The sequence below is a fragment of the Molothrus aeneus genome, chromosome Z (assembly GCF_037042795.1).
Source record: "Molothrus aeneus isolate 106 chromosome Z, BPBGC_Maene_1.0, whole genome shotgun sequence".
NCBI lineage: Eukaryota > Metazoa > Chordata > Aves > Passeriformes > Icteridae > Molothrus > Molothrus aeneus.
The window spans coordinates 14,474,412-14,488,072 of record NC_089680.1 but is presented as its reverse complement, the minus strand read 5'-3'; positions in this window follow the sequence as shown (position 1 = coordinate 14,488,072).

Genomic DNA, 13,661 nt, shown 5'->3' with positions numbered 1-13,661 from the left:
AAGTACCTATGTGTGAAGAAAAGTATTTTTCTGATGTCCAAAAACAGGCTTAATAGACGTTTTTTCTTTCACAACTGATTTTCAGTCCGAAGAAAGACATGAAGAGGGTCTTCAATTCACTGGAATGTTTGGTTCAATTCTGAAAAACTGAAAAAAACCCTGAAAGAATATTAAAAAGTCCAGGTAGCAGCAAACTGACACCCTGCAGTGAGGAAAAAAAAAAAGCCTTTATTAAGAATGAATGTCAGTCACAAACACTAGATCTGGAGAAGTAGCAAAACATGCAGAAAACAGGCATTTCATTCCTCCTGCAATTTCTTTAGAAGTCCAAATGTGTACAGCATTGTGATATACAATGCCCATCACAAGTCATATGTTTTTTTTCCTATAAATCAATCTGCTTTGCAAAACATTTTTTGGATGTAGGACAACACACTGCATTATAAACAAATTCAGACCAGAGAAGTTGCATAGTGCAAATTTTTAAAATAAATTACTAACTGCAGCACAACTTAAAGGAAAAAAGTCTATGGAATTCCTTCCTTCTCCCACGACTAAAGGCTGCAGTATACAAACTCCAAACACAGTGGAACAGCCAGCTTAAATACAGGTATTTAATTAGTATATTCATGACATACTGAATTAAGTCAGCACCTCTTATCCCAGCAGTGATGAATAATGGCAATGTCCTAGTCAATGTAAAGCAGTTTTCTACTGATCTGCAGAAGAGCCTTTCATCACCACGCTGCAAACCTGCTACAGCATCCTCACAGCATTCATTCCTCTCGTCATCCTCCTAGCACAGCAACAGCAAATATACACACCATAGCCTATTTTAACATGTCTCTACTGCCCAGAAAACCCTACTGCTCCCGAACGGCTCTCTTCATTAGAAGCGGCCAGCAGGACTGCAAAATGTGAATGAGATGCTGCGCAAGTGAATGAAAGGGCTGGCTAGCATCCCCACATTTCTGTGAATGAAGCGAGGCCTCGCAGCCTCTGCCAGGCAATCCCTTGGGTGCTCACCAGCCCAGCCAATACCAGCCGGCTTTGATGACTCATTCAGCAAAGCCTTGCTAAATAGTGGAAGATCCCATTTCCAGCACAGGCGGCACCTTTTTTGCTGCAACACCAGAAAATGAAGCCGGCGTGTCAGCAGACGGGAGTGGGTCGTGAAGCCCCTGCAGAAGACAGGGTGTTGCCAGAGAAATGCCTAGGGTGTCCACAGGAGTAGCAGGTGAGGAAAACACCGGAGTCAGATCTCTGTTTCTCCCCGACTGTGTTCATTCAGCCAATTCATTTACATCCAGCATAGGAACATGAATGTGCACATTTCGTTTGATATTTGATTGCTCTCACTGCACCCGCAGATTCACAGATTTTACAGGTTTGTCTTCAGAGATCTCTGACAAAAACAAAACAAAACAAACAAACAAAAAAACCCACAACAAACAAACAAACAAAACCCAAACAAAAAACCCACCCAATCAACAAATCCTCCCATAAAAATAACCACAAAAACAAACCCAAAGCTCTCCTTGAAAAAAAATTGCATATACTTATTTCTCCCTTATTTACCCTGTTAGCACAGTAGATATTTAAAGACAGTATGATCATCACTCATGAGAATGGTAGGCAAAGGGAAAGCTAGAGGATGAAAGCTTCCCAGACCACCAGCAAAAGGTCTAATTTTGAAACTTTCACTGGACAGAGAAATGCTTGCAAGGCATCCATTGGATGCAGAGCTCTACTGTAAATCTGACATTAGACACTGCAGAGGAGTAGAAGCCACTGAGTTACCCAGTGCTTGAAACCCAGTGCCTATTTCAGTGTCTGATCAGGAAACTGTCTCCCTTACAAATCCAGTTCTAGGGCAGGAGAAGTGAACATTTCAAAACCTTGCCTTTTATAGTTCCAGGGACTGGAAACAGTACATAATTTTGCCCTGCAGGCAGCAGGTCCAAATCCAACTCCAGGAAATAATGAGTGAAATTAGGAGACTGTGTAATAGGCATAAACTGCAATATAAATTAGGATCTAGCTCATTCTAGCTATTGCCAGAGCATTTATAATGTCTTCTGCATTTCCAGCACTGTGTCTGGAGTTTGCACACTGACTTTACCATGCCTGCCTTAAACAAGCTTGTTGCTGCTATTATCTTGCAAGACAGCAAGACATTCAGAGCACTATTTTTTTCTTACTTCTATTTAGCAACCTGTGCTAAGTCAGCACGTTGAATTTCAACCAGGTTGAAAATGAGCCTTTTTATTTTCTTTTTGTTTTTTGCAGGCTTGTGAGCCAGACACTACAACATGATTAATAAATGGCCATGGAACAATTACTCCTTTGTCAACACAGTAATAAAATGGCAGTTGGAAATTCAATGTCAGTAAATGAAAAATAATATGTAACCCTTGAAATACATACACAGTGAGGGGGTGTACACTGCCTCTGAAAAAATACAGCATTTCTTACAAACTACTGGTAATTTTGCCTCTTAGACCCTTCTTTATTTTTTGATCTTTTTTCCTGTTGTTTTTTTCAGCTTTAATTCAGTTCTTGTTTCATGTCCTTTTCTTCCGCCAAGTGGCTCTTAGGGACTTATTCTTAGCTGCCACCTTTTTACTTCTATATCCAAGCTACCTCTGCAGCCTGTATTTCAGAAGATACTAATTTTTATTAACCACAAAGGGTAAGAAAAGAAATTACGCTGGGGGCATGATTAGAGAAAGTACATTTTGCTGAGGATTAAATGGCTTTAAATTGCCGCAAATTTAGGAGATATTGCCAATACACAAGCCAGACCAGGTAGGATAATGCAACCACCATAAAGAGGAAACACAGGAAGTACCACCACTATGTTCCCCGACCTATAGTAAAAAACTTTACAGAATGCAAAGATTTGACTTTCAGTGATCATATTCAGAGAAAATTAAACATATGATCAGAGTCGGCAAAAATGCCTCATTCCAGTAACACGCTGTGGTTAAGTATGTACTCTACAACAAATAAGTGCTAGAAACTGTTGAAATTCTGCTGAAATATTTGCGTTTTCAGAGTTGTCACCTGGTAGCAGTAAAACTGCTTGCCGGCTAAACCACTTAACTTTGGACCAAAAACACCCTCCAAATGGAATTTAGGTTAGCTAAGTTATAAGAAACACTGACTGTCAGTCAAGCATAAATATAGATGTTGCTAAGAGTTTTAATACTTCACAAAATATAGCCATAGAGCATCATAGTTAACATTCCTCCTTATGACAAGTCCTAGACAATTACTGTTGGTGTGATGTAACATTAAGCCATCAGCAAACAGGATGCTATTCCTTACATTGTAATATGATGGACACAAGTCTTAATAATCTGCTTTAGTAAATGTTCTTGGTGAATCTTCAATATCAACAAATAGTCAATTCCTCAAATAAAAATACAGCATTCCTATAATACAATGATTTCTAATATCCTTTGGGGACATTTCTTCTTTTGATAATTAAGAAAATATCAGCATTCTTTGCACAACACAAGATATACTTATATCAGAAATCTCTTACCCATGTATTTATTAATCAGCCTAATTCAGCTTTCTTTATGTGAGGCAAGCTTAGATAATGTAGTTAAAAGAAAAGCAAGATAACATCAGGATAAGCTAAAAGGCATTATGTCTAACCTTCTTAAGAATTAAGAATTTTAATTTTAAAAACTAAATTGTTAAATAATTCTATATGTACTGTTTGTACATACTTAACATATCATATTCTGTATTTCTCTGTTTCTCTGATCTACCTACACAGAGCTCAGTTACATCCTACTGTGATTTCAAGGGGGGCAAGAATTATTGAAAGGCACTGTACTTCTGTTCAGTGGCAGGACTATATACTTCTACTTCAAAACATTTTTCAGGAATCAAAGCATAGACTGGGCTCACATCGCTTAGGTTTTTTTCCATAATGAGTTCAACCTCAGCTTACTGTCCTATGCAAAAAAACCTGAAGGCATGTAGGTAAAGGGTGCCATTGCAGAAAAACCATTACAGAAAAACCAACCAACCAACCAACCCAAAATCAAGGAACACCCCCTTTCCCAAAAAAAAAAAAAACCAATCTGAAACCAAAACTATTCTAACAAATTCTAGTTAATTTATGTTAAAAAAATCCAAAAACCAAAAAAACTATAAATTGCCCCCATCTCCCTTTCACCCTCACTCCCTGTTCTGTCACTGGATCAGAGTTTTGCTGTTTCCGTGGCAACATTATTGCTAAGGGTGGGCTGCACCAGGAAATGGGAGCATTATCTGGTTTTGCAAATTATTTCTCTGGAAAATCATACTGTTGAAAATATTACTATTCAAGATCAGTGATTATTAATCATTAATGAGCAACATCCAACTAAAATTACATCAGTGAAGTATAAAATCAAGGTCTCAAATGTGCCTACAAATTTTTGAGGAGATGCTTATATTTTTAACCAGAAGCAGACCCTAAACAATGTTCAGGAGGCTGTTTTTTCTGTTAGTTGGAAATACTGAAACAATTTTATTGTAAGACATGTTCACCCATTGAAATATGACATTAAATATTTGGAAGAAAATTAAACTTGCAATTCCTTCTGCTCCATTTGTAGTGGCTGAGCCGACTCTTAAAAGTCAACACACTACAAAAGTTCACAGAAAAGACAGAGCTGAGATAATACCTAAATCTGAACAGGACACTGAGCTTTTGTGAGGACAGATCAGACAGCGATATGTATTAAAATCTACAAACACTAAATCAACCCTTCCAAACACCCCAATTTTAATTATTTCTTTCTTTCAGGCAGACACTGAAACTAGATAATTAGCAGCAGTGTAACAGAACTGTATATCCTAAAAAACACACAATCTAAATCTCTGCTTGGCTGCTTGCACCTTCTGCAGACCTTTGTATTTAACAGGTCTTTTCCAACCTAAATGATCCTGTTTCTATGGTTTTTTCCTCTTTCTCTCTGTCCCAAACTCCCATCCTCTGCACCAGGCGTCTCACTCTAGCTGGAGCCTCACCCTAGAGAGGGTCTCTGTCCTAAGAAATACATCCCAGTCACGTTTTCTTTTTTGTCCACAAACTGTGGCATGGTGTACAAAATGTACTGCATTGTGAATAATGTAATGAGAGGCCCATAACATGGTTCCATGATCCATTCATACTGATGGAAATGATGCTTCCTCTGGGCATATAGGCATCAATGTCCATGTATCTCCAAGTGTTTCTATCTTAAACAATCAGAAAAACCTGTGATTTGGAGGAGAAAGCAAATAACAATCTAGCTCACTGACAAATTATGCAACAACTTTTTTTGCTTTCTTCTTCATATTGAAAGCCAGTCATTTACTTATTTGTTAACCTAGCACCTTTTTGGTTCATTCATGAATGAACCATCAATATATTCATGAAATTTATTTAATAATTCAATAGTTTTCTACATTGTAACAGGGTGTCTGTTTTTTAAGTTTTGATACGTTTTTTGAGTATTTTATTTTTATTTTGTTCATATCTTATTTTCCTAGGAGTGGTTTGCAAAATTGATTTTTAAAACCCCCTGTATATGAAATCTGACTTCACAAATTTCCTATTGATTCCAAGAGGAGTCAAACTTCATTCTCCATTTCCAAATCCAAATGGAAGTCAGGGAATTTTAATTGTGTCTGACTTTTTGTACAAGATTTCTTAGGTTGTTTGCCACTCATAAAGTATATTTACTTTTATGAAAATGCAAATTATGGCTTTATTTATATTTTGCTTTTAAAAAACATGAAAAAAATATTTATTACTTATACAGTATATATATAAATATGTTCCTTATCACCATAAGAAAAAGATGCTCTAGTATCTACTCATTTGTTAGGATAGCTAAATACTGGCAAGAAGAGCAGCAATGAAAAGGAAATGTGAAAAAAGGCATAGTGCACTTTGTTGTAACTCTTGGCATCAGGAAGAGCTAACTATACCTTGTCTGAGCAGACAGCAGTCTATTAAAAAAAATGCAGACTTTCCCAAACACATTAGTTTCCCCTCCCCTAATTAAAAGGTTATCATCAAAACTGTAAGAACCAAACACCAACAGAGAGCATAAATTACCATCTTTGTCTTAGCTCACACATCAGACCAAAATTCTGGCAGCATGTGTAGAGATCTAGGGGCAGCAGGGCTGCTCAGACTGCATCACCTTTGCCACATTGCCACAAAGTGCACGCTGTGTGTGGCACCTGGCTGAAGAATAACACAGAAAAAACTGTCGGACAGTTTTGAGGGTTACTTTCAGCTAGATCAGTTCTAGACTCCAAATCACTTCAGCGATGAACAGTGAAGAGGGGGAGGAAATGAATTGCACAGGGCAGGACAAGTGTCTAATACCCACTCGCATCCACTTCACCCTGAAACAGAACCCATTAACTTGTGTCACCAAACGATACAGATGCTCTTGGCAAACATGGAGCTACACGCAGAGCTGCTATTGATCAGCTTCAGTACTAAAAAATTCTGGCAATTCTGCAGTAGTGGATAACAGCACCAGTGGAGGGTTATTCACAGCAGCACTCACAGCACTCATTCCCAGTGAATTAAAAATAAGGACTACTTCTGCATATCATAGATAATATGAACCACCATACCTGTTTATGCCCATGCTACCTGTTATCTGACCTGAATTAATGGTTCACTTCCACTTCTTTCTGGGCACAGTCAAATGAAAGAGGCATCTGCAGACAAGTGTATATGTGCAGGTATGCCCACATGCCTGCATGTATTAAGGATCCATTCTTATCTTAGTTGGGTTGCTTTTCTTCCTTGCATTTGAGTTGGCCTACCTTAGATACAACAATACATATGGAAAGCAGGATAGCAAATCTGTGAAAGACATGATAATGAGGCAGGGCTGGATGGAGGGATTTACATCTCTTTACATGTTCACTTAAATGGATTGAAGTTTACAAGTTACATTGCTAGTAATGTAAGGAAAGGCACTAAGTGAAATGGCTGCAGATGTGAAGCCTGAGAAATTCTGTTTTAAGCTCCATGAACTGAAGCAGAGCAGTAGGGAGGCAAGCACCCTGAACTCTAAAAGGGTCTCCAAGATTAAAAAATGTTTAGAATGGTGGAGAAATGGAGATAAACGTGTGTTTAGCACCCTGCTGTCATACACAGCAGCCTGTATATTTCTTTCGTGTAGCAAATGTATATTTTTGTTGCAGCAAAAGTAACTTCCTCTAGGTACCCTCAGAAAATGTGTTTTGTTTGCTCAAGCAGGGCAAGCCCCTGACAAGCTTCAGTACAATTAAGGCTGAGGTGGCATGAAAACTGTTGGTATTCCGAGGGTCAGCAGTTCTCCAAAGGACTTTGGGCATATGCACTAAGACCAGATTCCAGTAAAAGCAAATACATGTAGCGAAGACATATAGCAGAAAGGCTGGAGCAAAAACATGGTAAGTGCTTGCACTGATAAGCAGAAACCAAAGCCACTGGCCAAGTGAAAGGTAATTGATGGGTATCCAGGTCAGAGGAGATATTGGAATGGGGAAAAATAGTCAGCTATGAGGGTCTGTGGAGAAATCTTACATCAACAGCCCAATCTCAGAACTGCCCAGTGCTCACCTTGAATTGGGTTTCAATGAAGCCCTGGTGCCAAGATGAAGAGGTAGAGGAGAAATGCCACTGGCAGAACAAACACAGCTCACAGCTCCAGAACAGAGAGAGGAAAAAGGGATGCTGAAGCCACCAGGCAGCCTGAGGTATGCTATACCAGCAAGTAAAGCAGAAGGAAAAATCCTACCAAGTGCATTGAAAACAGCCTTATTACCCAGTGGCAACAGTAGTGCTGTTGTCTCCAGTTAGTTCAAGCTTAAGCAGCAGCACATGTGAGACTGACTGCACTCTGTCAGTACAGTCAACGTTTGCATTGCATAGATGTTGATTGTCTGCTGTTATTATTCACTTTGACTAGGATATGGAAGAGTAAGGATCCATACTGTTATGAAATTATCATGTGCCACTGAAGCAACACGTTACATGTCTATTCTAACAGTTATTACTGACCACAAGGAACTGCAATTATCCTTAAACTAAGACTTTATTTTGAAAACTAGCATCACTTTATCTGTCTAGGACTACCAAGACAGTGTCATAGCAATGCTTTGTCCTACTAAAGCTGCTCCTCTAACCAAGTGCAAGAAACTTTACCAGTAAAAACACAGCTTTGCACCCAACAATGTGCAAATACTAAGCCTGCTTTTGAACAGCACCTTACCAACATATGCTTAATTGGAATATTTAAACCAGAAGGAATCTGTTGGCTAGCTACAAGCATGAGGACTTCATGAAGCAAAAAAATCTTTAACTGCAATTAAATTGAAAATTCAACAATTTAGGCAAAAGTAAGTCTGCTATATAAAATTTTGTACCAGAATACATATGTATTCTGTAATGGAATACATATGTAGACCACCATGATGAGAGTCAAATGACCAAACAGGAGGATATTGGGAGGTTTCAATATAGTGATGCAAAAATGGTAATGTTCCTGGACTGATACTCTTTCTTACCTTGCCAATACCATTTTAATTTTGTGTTTACCTTTTTTTTACCAAAACAATAGTTGGGTTTTTTTAAGAGAAAGAAAAAGAATATTCTGCTAAAAAAACCACTTCCTATATACACCAAAAAAGCATAATCTCTATTTAATTGCTGTATATTACACCTTCCTAACCCTTTCTAGTATGCAGATGGAAATGTGCACACACAACCATTCCACACGAGCTTTCAGTCACACAAAACTAACACCTGCCCTCTGCTGTCCAAGATGCAAACAAAGCTGGAAGGAACTCTTCCTTTCTACAGAGCACATTAATTCTCTCTAGAGCATTAGCATCTACAGGTAGCTACACAACCTCCTAGCAAATCACACTCACAAATGGAATAAGGAGAATGAAAAACTTAAAAGTTTCTGCAAGGTCACACATGCTGGTTCTGGCTGGGGTAGAGTTAATTTTCACCACAATGCCTCGTATGGGGCTGTGTTTTGGAGTTGTGCTGAACACAGGGTTGATAATGGAGAGATGTTTTTGTTACTGCTGAGCAGGGCTCACACAGAGCCAAGGCCTTTTCTGCTTTTCCTATGGCCATGCTGTTGAGGAGACTGGGGAGGCATGTGGGGCTGGGAGGAGACACAGCCAGGACAGGCGACCAAAGGGATATTCCAGACCATGTGGCATCATGCTCAGGATATAAAGTGGAACAGAAGGGAAAAGGGGGGGATGCTTGGAGTGATGATGTCTGTCTTCCCAAGTAACCATTAAATTTAATGGGGCCCTGCTCTTCTGGAAATGGCTGAACACCTGCCTGCCCATGAGAAGCACTGAATTAATTGCTTGTTTTGCTTTGCTTGTGTGCACAGTTTTTGCCTTCCCTATTTAAGAGTCTTTATCCCAATCCACAAGTTTCCTACCTTTTGCCTTACCAGTTCTCCCTGATCCCACTTCTGGGAGAGCAAACAAGCAGCTGTGTAGTGCTTGGTAGCTGGCTGGGGCTAAACCACAACACCAGGTTTCAGCAGCAAGAAATAAGCATGGTATCTCATCAAAAAGTAAAACCACAGTTTAAAAGGGCAGAAATGTCCTGCCTGTCTCATCTGTTCAGAAGCACAGAGTAATGACCAGCAACCCAACTGTTCAGAAGCACAGAGTAATGACCAGCAAGCCAATTTCTATTGCTGCTTCAGCTTTTTGTGCTCATGAAAGAAAGCAGTCTATAAAATTTCATCAGTTGATAAACCATCTTGGCTTACCTTTGGGGTGGTCCTTTACAGCAGAAATTATCTCTCCATCACTTAAGGAAAAGAAGGGATATATACTGCCAGGAAAGGTGATGCACATGAAATATGAGCAGTGTGGGGAGGTTCATATGGCTGGTCTTTCTGTAATTATGCCTAAAAAAAGTCAGAAAACTGCAAATAGATCAAAAGGATGACTGAAAAACCCCTCAGGTAAATTCCTGTAGCATAGATAATCAAAAATAAAGAGGCTATTTCAGGTTTTCCCTTTTATCATTAAATTTTTACTTCAAGGTTAAAAAAATCTGAAACTTCTCAGTACCACAGATGCCCATAATCCTGTTGATACATAAGCACTGGGTAAAACCAGTAGAATATTCATCTGGCATCACTAGAGATGTAACTGAACTTGCCCAAATGAAAATACTTTTTAACAGCTGTTAAGTGGTTTTTTGGGAAAGATATTGATTTTCTAAACTATCATTAATTTGTTCATTTTGAACAGAACTTTGGCCAAAGAATATTAAAATTAGTTCCTACCATAAAAAACATCTACCATAAAAGCCTCCTTTACCTGTACACCATGACTAAGAGATTCATGACCCTTTAGCCTCTTTTCCATTCCTTGGTTACCTCTGCAGCTGCTCAGTATCCTCTATCTACATATCATTGTTAGATTGACAGCCAATGAAACCATGACCAAATTCAGCCAAAAACTACAAAGAAGGGGAGGTTTGGAAGATGTTTAGTAATAATGCACTCATGGGATAAGCAGGAAGAGGGAAAGGTAAAATTATACTGATGTCTCCAGAGAGGGAAGCATCATAGTATTAGCCTGTATTTCTTAAAGTCTAATGTTTTTAATAAACATGCTTTACATATTATCTGAGGTATTACCAGTATCACAAAACTTCACAGATAAATGTCAAGACACTGGCAGTATAACCCACATGGTTAGCAGGAGTTGTTTTGCTGTCATTTAACTGGAGGAAAAAGATTTTGTATATGCCACAGAGCAGTGTTTACATTTGTGATTAAGAATCATAAACTCATTAATGATTTTCTAATAGAAGTTTTACACATTTTCCTTTCTCTGAAATCCTAAGATTGTTCATAATGCCCTTAATCTACCTCACAAAGTATGTGAACCTGCCTGTCACCCATATCTTCATGCAGTCTGGGATAAACCTAGTACAAATTCTTAAAAGAGGCACTTGAGAGTACCTCAGCACATCACCATACTTCAGCACACTTGCCTTTATTATTGTTATCTCATCTAGCAACTCTCAAGCTAACACTCAAAAATTTTAAATCTGAGTTTGCCAAGTTCCACATACAAAAGCAATTAGAATTAATTCACTTAATCCTTCAGACATTCATCTCACCATGATCATGATTATTGTTCCTAGACAGAATACACATCACATGATTTCTCACTAGTTAGGCAAACCTCAACCACTGGTCCAGATGTTCAGCTGCACATTCATTTCAATAGAACTAAATATGGTACTCTGCAAGTTGCAGTTTACCAACTGGCTTGCAGTAAGCTTAACAGTTAACAATTCCTAGAACAAAAAGTAAAAAGGAGCTGTTGTTAGTATCTCCTCTATTCTTTTGTTTAACACAAGGAACATGTCTTCTGTGAGTGAATTCTTCATTAAACTAGTCAGTTACTTTCAAGGAAAATAGCTGGTGTTTATTAAAACTTCAGAGAGGCTGTCACAACTCTGGGCGAGTTGCTGCTGTAATCAGTCACCCAGTTGCTTACTGTTTGTAGAAAAGAAAACCACTGCACATTACACGTTTGAGTCTGTTCCTAGCATGGGGAGATAAGGTCAGTATTAGGTATCGTTTTTCTGGGTAATTCTTAAGGCTTAAATCAATGATTAGTAGCTACCAGTGCTCGGCATACTCCTACATTATGCAGTCTGATGATGCAGACAGATTTGCTCCCACCTGCTGTGATTCATGCAGTCCAGTCAGATAATACAGTAGCATTATTCAACAAGCTGCAGCAAGGTGGTCTAATATTGGCCTTTCTGGAATTGCCTTCTAAAATGCAGCCACATCAATTTTTAGCATTAAAAAAGTCACAGGAAAAATAATCTTACTGTTTCTTTGGTGATCTTGCACTCAAAGAAAGGACACAAGTATGTTTATAGATTTAATTATATATATATATACACACAGGCACACATATGCTTTTCTCCGTTTCTCTGTCTCTAGCTAGTATAAAGAAGTTACAGTTTATTTCCAAGGCTGTTTCTCCTTTTAGTGTACATAGCTATACTGACTCCTACTATGCCTGTAGTTTTGCTTTAATTTGAACATATTTGGTAAAGATTAAGTAGCAAATGCTTAAAGTAAATTATGTAATTCATTTTTTCCTCATCACTGCGCAATACTGCATGAAGGGAAACCATGCACATATTTTGGTTTATTAATTAATGTTGCTTCCCCCAGTTCTCTCCTGAAAATATACTTCCATTGCAGAATGCCTGTGTCAGTATTTAGAGCATATCACACACTTCAGAATACCTCTTGAAGTTAGCAAGACTATTAAACCAACTTTAATTTAATTAAAGACAATGTTAGATTAAAAAATATGCAGCAGTTAGGGATGCCAATTTTTTCCCTCTTAATTTGGAGTCACATCACTTCAAAATCAACATTTGATTCCAGGAGACATTCGAGTGTACTTGACATGGAGATTGGTTCTGGTGTTTGTATGGTTAATCTGCTGAGTCGTGACTACTTGTAACTGTCAAATTCTCTCCAAGGATAAATAATTAAAGCTTCTGGAAGAATAAGCACACAGGAAGCAGTGGAGATTGGATATACGTAGGTGTTGAGGGCATTAATTTTTATCCAATCGCTGAATAAAAAGCACATTATTCATGCAACCTTGTTCATTCACTGCTACGTGACCTGCACCACAATAGAAGACTGCAGCATCCAGTGCTGAATTCAAGGCAATGAGGAAAGGACTCCAACAGTACCAGCAGAGAAGAGCAAAATGCTACACTGTAGGTGTAGCATGCAGCCTTTGGTTAATGCTTTAGCTCTTATGACTAATGCTAGAGTAAAACAAAAATACTTTTTCTCATAGAATATTTTTCTTTGGGTGCAGTAAAAGTAGCAAATATTAGCCTTAAGGTAGAAAGACCTTTTCACTTTCTTTTCAGCATGTATCTCCCACATGTTGATGACAACTACCAGATAAAAAATCCAAACTCATAGTAGCTAACAAACAAAAGAATTCATTAATTGGTGAAGAAAAACAAATGCAATGCCTTGTAGTATCTGTGGTACAAAACTTTTGACACAAAGTATCTCAATAAAGTGAGTACTGAAAGGTGTAAAATCTACAAAGAAATTTTAGCTGTGAAGCTCAAAAAAGCCTGTTATAAGTTCCTGAAGGTTTTTAAAGCACAAGAACAACTCCCTGTTCCAAAATAGATTCCTCCACCTTCGCATTGCTATTCCTGTACCATGTTAACTCACTACAAATTCTATCTTTGGCTTGATGCCTCATATGCCTGTTAACTAACTACTTTCACATGTAATTGTTTATTTCCTTGAATATTCATATACCACAAAGGTGAAACTCAAACAAGATTCTAGTGAAAAAAAACAACCCATAAATGCTAAAAATTCAAGTATCTATAAACATTCATTAAGGTCCATGGTTACTGGAAAGCAAGGCACCTGCTAAAAGTGTTCATATCATCTCCCACAACTACCTACTCACTCTGGCATTTTTAAATACCAGATCAATTACATCATTCTTAGTAGCAGATGTAACAGCTTCAAATCTTATATCCAAGCATAGGCACAAAAGATTTTAACTCTCATTTACAATGAAAA